Source organism: Gorilla gorilla, chromosome 17, assembly GCF_029281585.2.
Source record: "Gorilla gorilla gorilla isolate KB3781 chromosome 17, NHGRI_mGorGor1-v2.1_pri, whole genome shotgun sequence".
In the NCBI taxonomy this organism is placed as follows: Eukaryota; Metazoa; Chordata; class Mammalia; order Primates; family Hominidae; genus Gorilla; species Gorilla gorilla.
In genome coordinates, this window is record NC_073241.2 from 6,340,234 (window position 1) to 6,360,744 (window position 20,511).

The window sequence follows — 20,511 nt, forward strand, 5'->3', positions numbered from 1 at the left end:
ATTCCATTCCATTCCATTCCATTCCATTCCTTTCCATTCCAACCCATTCCGTTCTACTCGGGTTGATTCCATTCCATTCCATGGAATTCCATTCCATTCCATTCCATTCCATTCGATTCCATTCCATTCCATTCCATTCCAAACCATTCCATTCTACTCGGGTTCATCATTCCATTCCATTCCATTCCATTCCATTCCACTCGGGTTCATTCCATTCCATTCCATTCCATTCCATTCCATTCCATTCCACTCGGGTGCATTCCATTCCATTCCATTCCATTCCATTCCATTCCATTCCATTCCATTCCATTCCATTCCATTCCGTTCTGCTCAGGTTGATTTCCATTCCATTCCATTCCATTCCATTCCATTCCATTCCATTCCATTCCATTCCATTCCATTCCATTCCATTCCATTCCATTCCATTCCTTTCCATTCCATTCCATTCCGTTCTACTCGGCTTGAATCCATTGAGTTCCGTTCCGTTCCGTTCCGTCCCGACACGTCCCGTCCCGTCCCGTCCCGTCCCGTCCCGTCCCGTGCCGTTTTACTCGGGTTGATTCCTTTCCATTCCGTTCCGCTCGTTTCCGTTACGTTCCATTCCGTTCCACGCGGGTTGGTTCAATTCCATTCTATTCTATTCTATTCCTTTCCCTTCCATTCCATTCCATTCCATTCCATTCTACTCGGGTTGATTCTATGCCATTCCGTTCCGCTCCATTCCGTTCCACGCTGGTTGGTTCAATTCCATTCTATTCTATTCTATTCCTTTCCCTTCCATTCCATTCCATTCCATTCCATTCTACTCGGGTTGATTCCATGCCATTCCGTTCCGTTCCATTCCGTCCCATCCCGACCCGTCCCATCCCGTCCCGTCCCGTCCCATCCCGTTCCGTTCCACATGGGTTGATTCAATTCCTTTCGGTTACATTGAATTCCATTCCATTCCATTCTACTCGGATTGATTCCATTCCATTCCATTCCATTCCATTCCATTCCATTCCATTCCATTCCATTCCATTCCATTGCGTTCCATTCGATTCGATTCCATTCCATTCCATTCCATTCCATTCCAATCCATTCCATTCTACTTGGGTTGATTCCATTCCATTCCATTCCATTCCATTCGATTCCATTCCATTCCATTCCATTCCATTCCATTCCATTCCATTCCATTCCATTCCATTCCATTCCATTCCATTCCATTCGATTCCATTCTGTTCTACTCGGGTTGATTCCACTCCATTCCATTCCATTCCATTCCAATCTATTCCATTCCATTCCATTCTATTCCATTCGTTTCCATTCCATTCCATTTCATTTTATTCCATTACATTCCATTCCATTCTATTCCATTGAATTCCATTCCATTCCATTCCATTCCATTCCATTCCATTCCGCTCTACTCGGGTTGATTCCACTCCATTCCATTCCATTCCATTCCATTCCATTCCACTCGGGTTGAGCATTCCATTCCATTCCATTCCATTGCATTCCATTCCATTCCATTCCATTCCTTTCCATTTACTCCATTCCGTTCTACTCGGGTTGATTCCATTGAGTTTGGTTCCGTTCCGTTCCATCCCGTCCCGTCCCGTCCCGTCCCGTCCCGTGCCGTTTTACTCAGGTTGATTCCTTTCCATTCCGTTCCGCTCGTTTTCGTTGCGTTCCATTCCGTTCCACGCGGGTTGGTTCAATTCCATTCTATTCTATTCTATTCCTTTCCATTCCATTCCATTCCATTCCATTCCATTCTACTCGGGTTGATTCCATGCCATTCCGTTCCGTTCCATTCCGTCCCATCCCGAACCGTCCCATCACGTCCCGTCCCGTCCCATCCCGTTCCGTTCCACATGGGTTGATTCAATTCCTTTCGGTTACATTGAATTCCATTCCATTCCATTCTACTCGGATTGATTCCATTCCATTCCATTCCACTCCATTCCATTCCATTCCATTCCATTCCATTCCTTTCCATTCCAATCCATTCCATGCTACTCGGGTTGATTCCATTCCATTCCATTCCATTCCATTCCATTCCATTCCATTCCATTCCATTCCATTCCATTCCATTCCATTCCATTTCATTCCATTCCATTCCATTTCATTCCATTCCATTCCATTCCATTCCATTCCATTCCATTCCATTCCATTCCATTCCATTCCATTAGATTCCATTCCATTCCATTCCATTCCATTCCATTCCGTTCTACTCGGGTTGATTCCATTCCATTCCATTCCATTCCGTTCTACTCGGATTGATTCCATTCCATTCCATTCCATTCCATTCCATTCCATTCCATTCCATTCCATTCCATTCCATTGCGTTCCATTCGATTCGATTCCATTCCATTCCTTTCCATTCCATTCCAATCCATTCCATTCTACTTGGGTTGATTCCATTCCATTCCATTCCATTCCATTCGATTCCATTCAATTCCATTCCATTCCATTCCATTCCATTCCATTCCATTCCATTCCATTCCATTCCACTCGATTCCATTCCATTCCATTCCATTCCATTCCAATCCATTCCATTCTACTCGGGTGGATTCCATTCCATTCCATTCCTTTCCATTCCATTCCATTCCATTCCATTACATTCCATTCGGTTCCATTCCATTCCATTCCATTCCATTCCATTCCATTCCATTCCATTCCATTCCATTCCATTCCGTTCTAATCGGGTTGATTCCATTCTATTCCATTCCATTCCATTCCATTCCATTCCATTCCATTCCATTCCATTCCATTCCATTCCATTCCATTCCATTCTATTCCATTCCATTCTACTCCATTGAATTCCATTCCATTCCATTCTATTCCATTCCATTCCATTCCGTTCCATTCCATTTAGTTCTACTCGGGTTGATTCCATTCCATTCCATTCCATTCCTTTCCATTCCATTCCAATCCATTCCATTCCATTACTTTCCATTCCATTCCATTCCAATCCATTCCATTCTACTCGGGTTGATTCAATTCCATTCCATTCCATTCCATTCCATTCCATTCCATTCCATTCCATTCCATTCCTTTCGATTCCATTCCATTCCATTCCATTCCATTCCATTCCATTCCATTCCATTCCATTCCATTCCATTCCATTCCGTTCTACTCGGGTTGATTCCATTCCATTCCATTCCATTCCATTCCATTCCATTCCATTCCATTCCATTCCTTTCCATTCCAACCCATTCCGTTCTACTCGGGTTGATTCCATTCCATTCCATGGAATTCCATTCCATTCCATTCCATTCCATTCCATTCCATTCGATTCCATTCCATTCCATTCCATTCCAAACCATTCCATTCTACTCGGGTTCATCATTCCATTCCATTCCATTCCATTCCATTCCACTCGGGTTCATTCCATTCCATTCCATTCCATTCCATTCCATTCCACTCGGGTGCATTCCATTCCATTCCATTCCATTCCATTCCATTCCATTCCATTCCATTCCGTTCTGCTCAGGTTGATTTCCATTCCATTCCATTCCATTCCATTCCATTCCATTCCATTCCATTCCATTCCATTCCATTCCATTCCATTCCTTTCCATTCCATTCCATTCCGTTCTACTCGGCTTGAATCCATTGAGTTCCGTTCCGTTCCATTCCGTCCCGACACGTCCCGTCCCGTCCCGTCCCGTCCCGTCCCGTCCCGTGCCGTTTTACTCGGGTTGATTCCTTTCCATTCCGTTCCGCTCGTTTCCGTTACGTTCCATTCCGTTCCACGCGGGTTGGTTCAATTCCATTCTATTCTATTCTATTCCTTTCCCTTCCATTCCATTCCATTCCATTCCATTCTACTCGGGTTGATTCTATGCCATTCCGTTCCGCTCCATTCCGTTCCACGCTGGTTGGTTCAATTCCATTCTATTCTATTCTATTCCTTTCCCTTCCATTCCATTCCATTCCATTCCATTCTACTCGGGTTGATTCCATGCCATTCCGTTCCGTTCCATTCCGTCCCATCCCGACCCGTCCCATCCCGTCCCGTCCCGTCCCATCCCGTTCCGTTCCACATGGGTTGATTCAATTCCTTTCGGTTACATTGAATTCCATTCCATTCCATTCTACTCGGATTGATTCCATTCCATTCCATTCCATTCCATTCCATTCCATTCCATTCCATTGCGTTCCATTCGATTCGATTCCATTCCATTCCATTCCATTCCATTCCAATCCATTCCATTCTACTTGGGTTGATTCCATTCCATTCCATTCCATTCCATTCGATTCCATTCCATTCCATTCCATTCCATTCCATTCCATTCCATTCCATTCCATTCCATTCCATTCCATTCCTTTCGATTCCATTCTGTTCTACTCGGGTTGATTCCACTCCATTCCATTCCATTCCATTCCAATCTATTCCATTCCATTCCATTCTATTCCATTCGTTTCCATTCCATTCCATTTCATTTTATTCCATTACATTCCATTCCATTCTATTCCATTGAATTCCATTCCATTCCATTCCATTCCATTCCATTCCGTTCTACTCGGGTTGATTCCACTCCATTCCATTCCATTCCATTCCATTCCATTCCACTCGGGTTGATCATTCCATTCCATTCCATTCCATTGCATTCCATTCCATTCCATTCCATTCCATTCCTTTCCATTTACTCCATTCCGTTCTACTCGGGTTGATTCCATTGAGTTTGGTTCCGTTCCGTTCCATCCCGTCCCGTCCCGTCCCGTCCCGTCCCGTGCCGTTTTACTCAGGTTGATTCCTTTCCATTCCGTTCCGCTCGTTTTCGTTGCGTTCCATTCCGTTCAACGCGGGTTGGTTCAATTCCATTCTATTCTATTCTATTCCTTTCCATTCCATTCCATTCCATTCCATTCCATTCTACTCGGGTTGATTCCATGCCATTCCGTTCCGTTCCATTCCGTCCCATCCCGAACCGTCCCATCACGTCCCGTCCCGTCCCATCCCGTTCCGTTCCACATGGGTTGATTCAATTCCTTTCGGTTACATTGAATTCCATTCCATTCCATTCTACTCGGATTGATTCCATTCCATTCCATTCCATTCCATTCCATTCCATTCCATTCCATTCCATTCCATTCCTTTCCATTCCAATCCATTCCATGCTACTCGGGTTGATTCCATTCCATTCCATTCCATTCCATTCCATTCCATTCCATTCCATTCCATTCCATTCCATTCCATTCCATTCCATTTCATTCCATTCCATTCCATTCCATTCCATTCCATTCCATTCCATTCCAATCCATTCCATTCCATTAGATTCCATTCCATTCCATTCCATTCCATTCCATTCCGTTCTACTCGGGTTGATTCCATTCTATTCCATTCCATTCCGTTCGATTCCATTTGATTCCATTTGATTCCATTCCATTCCATTCCATTCCCTTCCATTCCATTCTATTCCATTGAATTCCATTCCATTCCATTCCATTCCATTCCATTCCGTTCTACTCTGATTGATTCCATTAAATTCCATTCCATTCCATTCCGTTCTACTCTGATTGATTCCATTAAATTCCATTCCATTCCATTCCATTCGATTCCATTCCATTCCATTCCATTCCATTCCATTCCATTGCATTCCATTCCATTCCAATACATTCCATTCTACTCTGGTTGATTCCATTCCATTCCATTCCATTCCATTCCATTCGTCTCCATTCGATTCCATTGGATTCCATTCCATTCCATTCCATGGAATTCCATTCCATTCCACTCCATTCCATTCCATTCCATTCCATTCCATTAAATTCCATTCCATTCCATTCCGTTCTACTCGGGTTGATTCCATTCCATTCCATTCCATTCCATTCCATTCCATTCCATTCCATTCCATTCCATTCCATTCCATTCCACTCCATTCCATTCGATTCCATTCGATTCCATTCCATTCCATTCCATTCCATTCCAATCCATTCCATTCTACTCGGGTTGATTCCATTCCATTCCGTTCCATTCCATTCCATTCCATTCCATTCCATTCCATTCCATTCCATTCCATAGCATTCCATTCGATTCCATTAGATTCCATTCCATTCCATTCCATTCCATTCCATTCCATTCCATTCCGTTCCACTCGGGTTGATTCCATTCTATTCCATTCCATTCCATTCGATTCCATTCGATATCATTCGATTCCATTCCATCCCATTCCATTCCGTTCTACTCGGGTTGATTCCATTCCATTTCATTCCATTCCATTCCATTCCATTCCATTCCATTCCATTCCACTCGATTCCATTCCATTCCACTCGATTCCATTCCATTCCTTTCCATTCCATTCCAATCCATTCCATTCTACTCGGGTGGATTCCATTCCATTCCATTCCATTCCATTCCATTCCATTCCATTCCATTCCATTCCACTCGATTCCATTCCATTCCACTCGATTCCATTCCATTCCTTTCCATTCCATTCCAATCCATTCCATTCTACTCGGGTGGATTCCATTCCATTCCATTCCATTCCATTCCATTCCATTCCATTCCATTCCATTCCATTCCATTCCATTCCATTCCATTCCGTTCTACTCTGATTGATTCCATTCCATTCCATTCCATTCCATTCCATTCCATTCCATTCCATTCCATTCCATTCCAATACATTCCATTCTACTCTGGTTGATTCCATTCCATTCCATTCCATTCCATTCCATTCGTCTGCATTCGATTCCATTCCATTCCATTCCATTCTATTCCATTGAATTCCATTGAATTCCATTACATTCCATTCCATTCCATTCCATTCGATTCCATTCCATTCCATTCCATTCCATTCCATTCGATTCCATTCCATTCCATTCCATTCCATTCCATTCCATTCCATTCCATTCCAATCTATTCCATTCCATTCAATTCTATTCCATTCGTTTCCATTCCATTCCATTTCATTTTATTCCATTACATTCCATTCCATTCTATTCCATTGAATTCCATTCCATTCCATTCCATTCCATTCAATTCCATTCCATTCCATTCCATTCCGTTCTACTCGGGTTGATTCCACTCCATTCCATTCCATTCCATTCCATTCCATTCCACTCGGGTTGATCATTCCATTCCATTCCATTCCATTCCATTCCATTCCATTCCATTCCATTCCGTTCCATTCCGTTCCATTCCACTCGGGCTCATTCCATTCCATTCCATTCAATTCCATTCCATTCCATTCCATTGCATTCCATTCCATTCCATTCCATTCCGTTCTACTCGGTTTGATTTCCATTCCATTCCATTCCATTCCATTCTATTCCATTCCATTCCATTCCTTTCCATTCCATTTAGTTCTACTCGGGTTGATTCCATTCCATTCCATTCCATTCCATTCCATTCCATTCCACTCCATTCCATTCCATTCCATTACTTTCCATTCCATTCCATTCCAATCCATTCCATTCTACTCGGGTTGACTCCATTCCATTCCATTCCATTCCATTCCATTCCATTCCATTATATTCCATTCTATTCCATTCGATTCCGTTCGATTCCATTCCATTCCATTCCATTCCATTCCATTCCATTCCATTCCATTCCATTCCATTCCATTCCATTCCATTCCATTCCATTCCATTCGATTCCATTCCATTCCATTCCATTCCATTCCATTCCATTCCATTCCATTCCATTCCATTCCATTCCATTTACTCCATTCAGTTCTACTCGGGTTGATTCCATTGAGTTTGGTTCCGTCCCGTCCCGTCCCGTCCCGTCCCGTCCCGTGCCGTTTTACTCAGGTTGATTCCTTTCCATTCCGTTCCGCTCGTTTCCTTTAGTTTCCATTCCGTTCCACGCGGGTTGGTTCAATTCCATTCTATTCTATTCTATTCCTTTCCCTTCCATTCCATTCCATTCCATTCCATTCTACTCGGGTTGATTCCATGCCATTCCGTTCCGTTCCATTCCGTCCCATCCCGATCCGTCCCATCCCGTCCTGTCCCGTCCCATCCCGTTCCATTCCACATGGGTTGATTCAATTCCTTTCGGTTAGATTGAACTCCATTCCATTCCATTCTACTCGGATTGACTCCATTCCATTCCATTCCATTCCATTCCATTCCATTCCATTCCATTCCATTCCATTCCATTCCAATCCATTCCATTCTACTCGGGTTGATTCCATTCTATTCCATTCCATTCCATTCCATTCCATTCCATTCCATTCCATTCCATTTCATTCCATTCCATTCCATTCCATTCCATTCCATTCCATTCCATTCCATTCGATTCGATTCCATTCCATTCCATTCCATTCCATTCCATTCCATTCCATTCCATTCCGTTCTACTCGGGTTGATTCCATTCTATTCCTTTCCATTCCGTTCGATTCCATTTGATTCCATTCGATTCCATTCCATTCCATTCCATTCCCTTCCATTCCATTCTATTCCATTGAATTCCATTCAATTCCATTCCATTCCATTCCATTCCATTCCATTCCATTCCATTCCGTTCTACTCTGATTGATTCCATTCCATTCCATTCCATTCCATTCCATTCCATTCCATTCCATTCCATTCCATTCCATTCCATTCCAATACATTCCATTCTACTCTGGTTGATTCCATTCCATTCCATTCCATTCCATTCCATTCGTCTGCATTCGATTCCATTCCATTCCATTCCATTCTATTCCATTGAATTCCATTGAATTCCATTCCATTCCATTCCATTCCATTCCATTCCATTCGATTCCATTCCATTCCATTCCATTCCATTCGATTCCATTCCATTCCATTCCATTCCATTCCATTCCATTCCATTCCATTCCATTCCATTCCATTCCGTTCTACTCGGGTTGATTCCATTCTATTCCACTCCATTCCGTTCGATTCCATTTGATTCCATTCGATTCCATTCCATTCCATTCCATTCCCTTCCATTCCATTCTATTCCATTGAATTCCATTCCATTCCATTCCATTCCATTCCATTCCATTCCATTCCATTCCGTTCTACTCTGATTGATTCCATTCCATTCCATTCCATTCCATTCCATTCCATTCCATTCCATTCCATTCCATTCCATTCCATTCCAATACATTCCATTCTACTCTGGTTGATTCCATTCCATTCCATTCCATTCCATTCCATTCGTCTCCATTCGATTCCATTCCATTCCATTCCATTCTATTCCATTGAATTCCATTGAATTCCATTCCATTCCATTCCATTCCATTCCATTCCATTCCATTCCATTCCATTCCATTCCGTTCTACTCGGGTTGATTCCACTCCATTCCATTCCATTCCATTCCATTCCATTCCATTCCATTCCATTCCATTCCATTCGTCTCCATTCGATTCCATTCGATTCCATTCCATTCTATTCCATTGAATTCCATTCCATTCCATTCCATTCCATTCCATTCCATTCCATTCCATTCCATTCCATTCCATTCCATTCCATTCCGTTCTACTCGGGTTGATTCCATTCCATTCCATTCCATTCCATTCCATTCCATTCCATTCCATTCCACTCCATTCCATTCGATTCCATTCGATTCCATTCCATTCCATTCCATTCCATTCCAATCCATTCCATTCTACTCGGGTTGATTCCATTCCATTCCATTCCATTCCATCCCATTCCAATCCATTCCATTCCATTCCGTTCTACTCGGGTTGATTCCATTCCATTCCATTTCATTCCATTCCATTCCATTCCATTCCATTCGATTCCATTCGATTCCATTCCATTCCATTCCATTCCAATCCATTCCATTCTACTCGGGTTGATTCCATTCCATTCCATTCCATTCCATTCCATTCCATTCCATTCGATTCCACTCGATTCCACTCCATTCTTTCCATTCCATTCCAATCCATTCCATTCTACTCGGGTGGATTCCATTCCGTTCCATTCCATTCCATTCCATTCCATTCCATTCCATTCCACTCCATTCGATTCCATTCCATTCCATTCCATTCCATTCCATTCCATTCCATTCCATTCGATTCCATTCCATTCCATTCCATTCCGTTCTAGTCGGGTTGATTCCATTCTATTCCATTCCATTCCATTCCATTCCATTCCATTCCATTCCATTCCATTCCATTCCATTCCATTCCATTCTATTCCATTCCATTCTACTCCATTGAATTCCATTCCATTCCATTCTATTCCATTCCATTCCATTCCTTTCCATTCCATTTAATTCTACTCGGGTTGATTCCATTCCATTCCATTCCATTCCATTCCATTCCATTCCATTCCATTCCATTACTTTCCATTCCATTCCATTCCAATCCATTCCATTCTACTCGGGTTGACTCCATTCCATTCCATTCCATTCCATTCCATTCCATTCCATTCCATTCCATTCCATTATAATCCATTCCATTCCATTCGATTCCGTTCTATTCCATTCCATTCCATTCCATTCCATTCCATTCCATTCCATTCAATTCCATTCGATTCCATTCGATTCCATTCCATTCCATTCCATTCCAATCCATTCCATTCTACTCGGGTTGATTCCATTCCATTCCATTCCATTCCATTCCATTCCATTCCATTCCATTCCATTCCATTCTATTCCTTTCGATTCCATTCCATTCCATTAAATTCCATTCCATTCCATTCCATTCCATTCCATTCCATTCCGTTCTACTCGGGTTGATTCCACTCCATTCCATTCCATTCCATTCCATACCATTCCATTCGATTCCATTCCATTCCATTCCATTCCATTCCATTCCATTCCATTCCATTCCATTCCATTCCATTCCGTTCTAGTCGGGTTGATTCCATTCTATTCCATTCCATTCCATTCCATTGCATTCCATTCGATTCCATTCCATTCCATTCCATTCAATTCCATTCCATTCTACTCCATTGAATTCCATTCCATTCCATTCAATTCCATTCCTTTCCATCCCTTTCCATTCCATTTAGTTCTACTCGGGTTCATTCCATTCCATTCCATTCCATTCCATTCCATTCCATTCCATTCAATTCCATTCCATTCCGTTACTTTCCATTCCATTCCATTCCAATCCATTCCATTCTACTCGGGTTGACTCCATTCCATTCCATTCCTTTCCATTCCATTATATTCCATTCTATTCCATTCGATTCCGTTCGATTCGATTCCATTCCATTCCATTGCATTCCATTCCATTCCATTCCATTCCATTCCGTTCTACTCGGGTTGATTCCATTCCATTCCTTTCCATTCCATTCCATTCCATTCCATTCCATTCCATTCCATTCCATTCCATTCCCTTCCATTCCAATCCATTCCATTCTACTCGGGTTGATTCCATTCCATTCCATTGCACTCGACTCCATTCGATTCCATTCGATTCCACTCCATTCCATTCCGTTCCATTCCATTCCATTCCATTCCATTCTATTCCATTGAATTCCATTCCATTCCATTCCATTCCAATCCATTCCATTCCATTCCATTCCATTCCATTCCATTCCCTTCTACTCGGGTTGATACCATTCCATTACATTCCATTACATTCCATTCCATTCCATTCCATTCCATTCCAATCTATTCCATTCTATTCAATTCGATTCCATTCGATTCCATTCAATTCCATTCAATTCCATTCCATTCCATTCCAATCCATTCCATTCTACTCGGGTTGATTCCACTCCATTCCATTCCATTCCATTCCATTCCATTCCATTCCATTCCATTCCATTCCATTCGATTCCATTCCATTCCATTCCATTCCATTCCATTTCTTTCCATTCCAATCTATTCCATTCGATTCCATTCCATTCCATTCCATTCCATTCCATTCCATTCCATTCCATTCCAATCCATTCCATTCTACTCGTATTGATTCCATTCCATTCCATTCCATTCCATTCCATTCCATTCCATTCCATTCCATTCCATTCCATTCCATTCCATTCCATTCCATTCCATTCCATTCCGTTCTACTCGGGTTGATTCCATTCTATTCCATTCCATTCCATTCGATTCCATTCGATTCCATTCGATTCCATTCGATTCCATTCCATTCCATTCCATTCCACTCCATTGAATTCCATTCCATTCCATTCTATTCCATTCCATTCCATTCCTTTCCATTCCATTTAATTCTACTCGGGTTGATTCCATTCCATTCCATTCCATTCCATTCCATTCCATTCCATTCCATTCCATTCGATTCCATTCAATTCCATTGCATTCCATTCGATTCCATTCGATTGCATTCCATTCCATTCCATTCCATTCCATTCCATTCCATTCCATTCCATTCCGTTCCACTCGGGTTGATTCCATTCTATTCCATTCCATTCCCTTCTATTCCATTCGATATCATTCGATTCCATTCCATCCCATTCCATTCCATTCCATTCCATTCCGTTCTTCTTGGGTTGATTCCATTCCATTCCATTTCATTCCATTCCATTCCATTCCATTTCTTTCGATTCCATTCGATTCCATTCCATTCCATTCCATTCCAATCCATTGCATTCTACTCAGTTTGATTCCATTCCATTCCATTCCATTCCATTCATATCCATTCCATTCCATTCCATTCAATTCCACTCGATTCCATTCCATTCCTTTCCATTCCATTCCAATCCATTCCATTCTACTCGGGTGGATTCCATTCCATTCCATTCGATTCCATTCCATTCCATTCCATTCCATTCCATTCCATTCCATTCCATTCGATTCCATTCCATTCCATTCCATGGCATTCCATTCCATTCCATTCCATTCCATTCCATTCCGTTCTAGTCGGGTTGATTCCATTCCATTCCATTGCATTCCATTCCATTCCATTGCATTCCATTCCATTCCATTCCATTCCATTCCATTCCATTCCATTCCATTCCATTCTATTCCATTCCATTCTACTCCATTGAATTCCATTCCATTCCATTCAATTTCATTCCATTCCATTCCTTTCCAATCCATTTAGTTCTACTCGGGTTGATTCCATTCCATTCCATTCCATTCCATTCCATTCCATTCCATTCCATTCCATTCCATTCCATTCCATTCCATTACTTTCCATTCCATTCCATTCCAATCCATTCCATTCTACTCGGGTTGACTCCATTCCATTCCATTCCACTCCATTCCATTCCGTTATATTGCATTCTATTCCATTCGATTCCGTTCGATTCCATTCCATTCCATTCCATTCTATTCCATTCCATTCGATTCCATTCCATTCCATTCCATTCCAATCCATTCCATTCCATTCCAATCCATTCCATTCTACTCGGGTTGATTCCATTCCATTCCATTCCATTCCAATCCATTCCATTCCATTCCATTCCATTTCATTCCATTCCATTCCATTCCATTCCATTCCTTTCTATTCCATTCCATTCCATTCCATTCCATTCCATTCCATTCCATTCCATTCCATTCCATTCCGTTCTACTCGGGTTGATTCCACTCCATTCCATTCCCTTCCATTCCATTCCATTCCATTCCATTCCATTCCATTCCATTCCATTCCATTCCTTTCCATTCCAACCCATTCCTTTCTACTCGGGTTGATTCCATTCCATTCCATTCCATTCCATTCCATTCCATTCCATTCCATTCCATTCCATTCCATTCCATTCCATTCCATTCCATTTCATTCCAAACCGTTCCATTCTACTCGGGTTCATCATTCCATTCCATTCCATTCCATTCCATTCCACTCGGGTTCATTCCATTCCATTCCATTCCATTCCATTCCATTCCATTCCATTCCATTCCATTCCGTTCTACTCAGGTTGATTTCCATTCCATTCCATTCCATTCCATTCCATTCCATTCCATTCCATTCCATTCTATTCCATTCCGTTCTACTCGGCTTGAATCCATTGAGTTCCGTTCCGCTCCGTTCCGTCCCGACACGTCCCGTCCCGTCCCGTCCCGTCCCGTCCCGTCCCGTCCCGTCCCGTCCCGTGCCATTGTACTCGGGTTGATTCCATTCCACTCCGTTCCGTTCCTTTCCGTTCCCTTCAATTCAGTTCCACGCGGGTTGATTCAATTCCATTCTATTCTATTCCATTCCATTCCATTCCATTCCATTCCATTCCATTCCATTCCATTCCATTTTACTCGGGTTGATTCCATGCCGTTCCGTTCCATTCTGTCCCATCCCGACGCGTCCCGTCCCGTCCCGTCCCATTCCGTTCCGTTCTGATCGGGTTGATTCCGTTCCATTCCCTTCCGTTCCTTTCCGTTCCATTCCATTCCGTTACACGCGGGTTGATTCAATTCCATTCTATTACATTGAATTCCATTCCATTCCATTCCATTCCATTCTACTCGGATTGATTGCATTCCATTCCATTCCATTCCAGTCCATTCCAATCCACTCCATTCTACTCGGGTTGATTCCATTCCATTCCATTCCATTCCATTCCATTCCATTCCATTCCATTCCATTGCGTTCCATTCGATTCGATTCCATTCCATTCCATTCCATTCCATTCCAATCCATTCCATTCTTCTTGGGTTCATTCCATTCCATTCCATTCCATTCCATTCGATTCCATTCGATTCCATTCCATTCCATTCCATACCATTCCATTCCATTTTGTTCTACTCGGGTTGATTCCACTCCATTCCATTCCATTCCATTCCATTCCATTCCATTCCATTCCATTCGATTCCATTCTATTCCATTCGATTCCATTCCATTCCATTTCATTTTATTCCATTCCATTCCATTCCATTCTATTCCATTGAATTCCATTCCATTCCATTCCATTCCATTCCATTCCATTCCATTCCATTCCATTCCATTCCGTTCTACTCGGGTTGAATCCACTCCATTCCATTCCATTCCATTCCATTCCATTCCATTCCATTCCATTCCACTCGGGTTGAGCATTCCATTCGATTCGATTCCATTCCATTCCATTCCATTCCATTCCATTCCATTCCATTCCATTCCATTCCACTCGGGCTCATTCCATTCCATTCCATTCCATTCCATTCCGTTCCATTCCATTCCATTCCATTCCATTCCATTCCGTTCTACTCGGGTTGATTTCCATTCCATTCCATTCCATTCCATTCCATTCCATTCCATTCCATTCCTTTCCATTTATTCCATTCCGTTCTACTCGGGTTGATTCCATTGAGTTTGGTTCCGTTCCGTTCCGTCCCGTCCCGTCCCGTCCCATCCCGTTCCGTTTTACTCGGGTTGATTCCTTTGCATTCCGTTCCGCTCGTTTCCATTCCGTTCCATTCCGTTCAACGCGGGTTGGTTCAATTCCATTCTATTCTATTCTATTCCTTTCCATTCCATTCCATTCTACTCGGGTTGATTCTATGCCGTTCCATTCCGTTCCATTCCGTCCCATTCCGACCCGTCCCATCCCGTCCCGTCCCGTCCCATCCCGTTCCGTTCCACATGGGTTGATTCAATTCCTTTCGGTTACATTGAATTCCATTCCATTCCATTCTACTCGGATTGATTCCATTCCATTCCATTCCATTCCATTCCATTCCATTCCATTCCATTCCAATCCATTCCATTCTACTCAGGTTGATTCCATTCCATTCCATTCCATTCCATTCCATTCCATTCCATTCCATTCCATTCCATTCAGTTTCATTCCATTCCATTCCATTCCATTCCATTCCATTCCATTCCATTCCATTCGATTCCATTCCATTCCATTCCATTCCGTTCTACTCGGGTTGATTCCATTCTATTCCATTCCATTCCGTTCGATTCCATTCGATTCCATTCGATTCCGTTCCATTCCATTCCATTCCCTTCCATTCCATTCTATTCCATTGAATTCCATTCCATTGCATTCCATTCCATTCCATTCCATTCCATTCCATTCCGTTCTACTCTGATTGACTCCATTCCATTCCATTCGATTCCATTCCATTCCATTCCATTCCATTCCAATACATTCCATTCTACTCTGGTTGATTCCATTCCATTCCATTCCATTCCATTCCATTCCATTCCATTCCATTCGTCTCCATTCGATTCCATTCGATTCCATTCCATTCTATTCCATTGAATTCCATTGAATTCCATTCCATTCCATTCCATTCTATTCCATTCCATTCCATTCCATTCCGTTCTACTCGGGTTGATTCCATTCCATTCCATTCCATTCCATTCCACTCCATTCCATTCGATTCCATTCGATTCCATTCCATTCCATTCCATTCCATTCCAATCCATTCCATTCTACTCGGGTTGATTCCATTCCATTCCATTCCATTCCATTCCATTGAATTCCATTCGATTCCATTCGATTCCATTCCATTTGATTCCATTCGATATCATTCGATTCCATTCCATCCCATTCCATTCCATTCCATTCCATTCCGTTCTACTCGGGTTGATTCCATTCCATTCCATTTCATTCCATTCCATTCCATTCCATTCCATTCGATTCCATTCGATTCCATTCCATTCCATTCCATTCCAATCCATTCCATTCTACTCGGGTTGATTCCATTCCATTCCATTCCATTCCATTCCATTCCATTCCATTCCATTCCATTCCATTCCATTCCATTCCATTCGATTCCATTCCATTCCATTCCATGGCATTCCATTCCATTCCATTCCATTCCATTCTATTCCGTTCTAGTCGGGTTGATTCCATTCCATTCCATTGCATTCCATTCCATTCCATTGCATTCCATTCCATTCCATTCCATTCCATTCCATTCCATTCCATTCCATTCCATTGCATTCCATTCGATTCCATTCGATTCCATTCCATTCCATTCCATTCCATTCCATTCCATTCCATTCCATTCCATTCCATTCCATTCCATTCCATTCCGTTCCACTCGGGTTGATTCCATTCTATTCCATTCCATTCCCTTCTATTCCATTTGATATCATTCGATTCCATTCCATCCCATTCCATTCCATTCCATTCCATTCCGTTCTTCTTGGGTTGATTCCATTCCATTCCATTTCATTCCATTCCATTCCATTCCATTTCTTTCGATTCCATTCGATTCCATTCCATTCCATTCCATTCCAATCCATTGCATTGTACTCAGTTTGATTCCATTCCATTCCATTCCATTCCATTCAATTCCAATCCATTCCATTCCATTCCGTTCTACTCGGGTTGATTCCATTCCATTCCATTTCATTCCATTCCATTCCATTCCATTCCATTCGATTCCATTCGATTCCATTCCATTCCATTCCATTCCAATCCATTCCATTCTACTCGGGTTGATTCCATTCCATTCCATTCCATTCCATTCCATTCCATTCCATTCGATTCCACTCGATTCCACTCCATTCTTTCCATTCCATTCCAATCCATTCCATTCTACTCGGGTGGATTCCATTCCGTTCCATTCCATTCCATTCCATTCCATTCCATTCCATTCCACTCCATTCGATTCCATTCCATTCCATTCCATTCCATTCCATTCCATTCCATTCCATTCGATTCCATTCCATTCCATTCCATTCCGTTCTAGTCGGGTTGATTCCATTCTATTCCATTCCATTCCATTCCATTCCATTCCATTCCATTCCATTCCATTCCATTCCATTCCATTCCATTCTATTCCATTCCATTCTACTCCATTGAATTCCATTCCATTCCATTCTATTCCATTCCATTCCATTCCTTTCCATTCCATTTAATTCTACTCGGGTTGATTCCATTCCATTCCATTCCATTCCATTCCATTCCATTCCATTCCATTCCATTACTTTCCATTCCATTCCATTCCAATCCATTCCATTCTACTCGGGTTGACTCCATTCCATTCCATTCCATTCCATTCCATTCCATTCCATTCCATTCCATTCCATTATAATCCATTCCATTCCATTCGATTCCGTTCTATTCCATTCCATTCCATTCCATTCCATTCCATTCCATTCCATTCAATTCCATTCGATTCCATTCGATTCCATTCCATTCCATTCCATTCCAATCCATTCCATTCTACTCGGGTTGATTCCATTCCATTCCATTCCATTCCATTCCATTCCATTCCATTCCATTCCATTCCATTCTATTCCTTTCGATTCCATTCCATTCCATTAAATTCCATTCCATTCCATTCCATTCCATTCCATTCCATTCCGTTCTACTCGGGTTGATTCCACTCCATTCCATTCCATTCCATTCCATACCATTCCATTCGATTCCATTCCATTCCATTCCATTCCATTCCATTCCATTCCATTCCATTCCATTCCATTCCGTTCTAGTCGGGTTGATTCCATTCTATTCCATTCCATTCCATTCCATTGCATTCCATTCGATTCCATTCCATTCCATTCCATTCAATTCCATTCCATTCTACTCCATTGAATTCCATTCCATTCCATTCAATTCCATTCCTTTCCATCCCTTTCCATTCCATTTAGTTCTACTCGGGTTCATTCCATTCCATTCCATTCCATTCCATTCCATTCCATTCCATTCAATTCCATTCCATTCCGTTACTTTCCATTCCATTCCATTCCAATCCATTCCATTCTACTCGGGTTGACTCCATTCCATTCCATTCCTTTCCATTCCATTATATTCCATTCTATTCCATTCGATTCCGTTCGATTCGATTCCATTCCATTCCATTGCATTCCATTCCATTCCATTCCATTCCATTCCGTTCTACTCGGGTTGATTCCATTCCATTCCTTTCCATTCCATTCCATTCCATTCCATTCCATTCCATTCCATTCCATTCCATTCCCTTCCATTCCAATCCATTCCATTCTACTCGGGTTGATTCCATTCCATTCCATTGCACTCGACTCCATTCGATTCCATTCGATTCCACTCCATTCCATTCCGTTCCATTCCATTCCATTCCATTCCATTCTATTCCATTGAATTCCATTCCATTCCATTCCATTCCAATCCATTCCATTCCATTCCATTCCATTCCATTCCATTCCGTTCTACTCGGGTTGATACCATTCCATTACATTCCATTACATTCCATTCCATTCCATTCCATTCCATTCCAATCTATTCCATTCTATTCAATTCGATTCCATTCGATTCCATTCAATTCCATTCAATTCCATTCCATTCCATTCCAATCCATTCCATTCTACTCGGGTTGATTCCACTCCATTCCATTCCATTCCATTCCATTCCATTCCATTCCATTCCATTCCATTCCATTCCATTCCATTCCATTCGATTCCATTCCATTCCATTCCATTCCATTCCATTTCTTTCCATTCCAATCTATTCCATTCGATTCCATTCCATTCCATTCCATTCCATTCCATTCCATTCCATTCCATTCCAATCCATTCCATTCTACTCGTATTGATTCCATTCCATTCCATTCCATTCCATTCCATTCCATTCCATTCCATTCCATTCCATTCCATTCCATTCCATTCCGTTCTACTCGGGTTGATTCCATTCTATTCCATTCCATTCCATTCGATTCCATTCGATTCCATTCGATTCCATTCGATTCCATTCCATTCCATTCCATTCCACTCCATTGAATTCCATTCCATTCCATTCTATTCCATTCCATTCCATTCCTTTCCATTCCATTTAATTCTACTCGGGTTGATTCCATTCCATTCCATTCCATTCCATTCCATTCCATTCCATTCCATTCCATTCCATTCGATTCCATTCAATTCCATTGCATTCCATTCAATTCCATTCGATTGCATTCCATTCCATTCCATTCCATTCCATTCCATTCCATTCCATTCCATTCCGTTCCACTCGGGTTGATTCCATTCTATTCCATTCCATTCCCTTCTATTCCATTCGATATCATTCGATTCCATTCCATCCCATTCCATTCCATTCCATTCCATTCCGTTCTTCTTGGGTTGATTCCATTCCATTCCATTTCATTCCATTCCATTCCATTCCATTTCTTTCGATTCCATTCGATTCCATTCCATTCCATTCCATTCCAATCCATTGCATTCTACTCAGTTTGATTCCATTCCATTCCATTCCATTCCATTCATATCCATTCCATTCCATTCCATTCAATTCCACTCGATTCCATTCCATTCCTTTCCATTCCATTCCAATCCATTCCATTCTACTCGGGTGGATTCCATTCCATTCCATTCGATTCCATTCCATTCCATTCCATTCCATTCCATTCCATTCCATTCCATTCGATTCCATTCCATTCCATTCCATGGCATTCCATTCCATTCCATTCCATTCCATTCCATTCCGTTCTAGTCGGGTTGATTCCATTCCATTCCATTGCATTCCATTCCATTCCATTGCATTCCATTCCATTCCATTCCATTCCATTCCATTCCATTCCATTCCATTCCATTCTATTCCATTCCATTCTACTCCATTGAATTCCATTCCATTCCATTCAATTTCATTCCATTCCATTCCTTTCCAATCCATTTAGTTCTACTCGGGTTGATTCCATTCCATTCCATTCCATTCCATTCCATTCCATTCCATTCCATTCCATTCCATTCCATTCCATTACTTTCCATTCCATTCCATTCCAATCCATTCCATTCTACTCGGGTTGACTCCATTCCATTCCATTCCACTCCATTCCATTCCGTTATATTCCATTCTATTCCATTCGATTCCG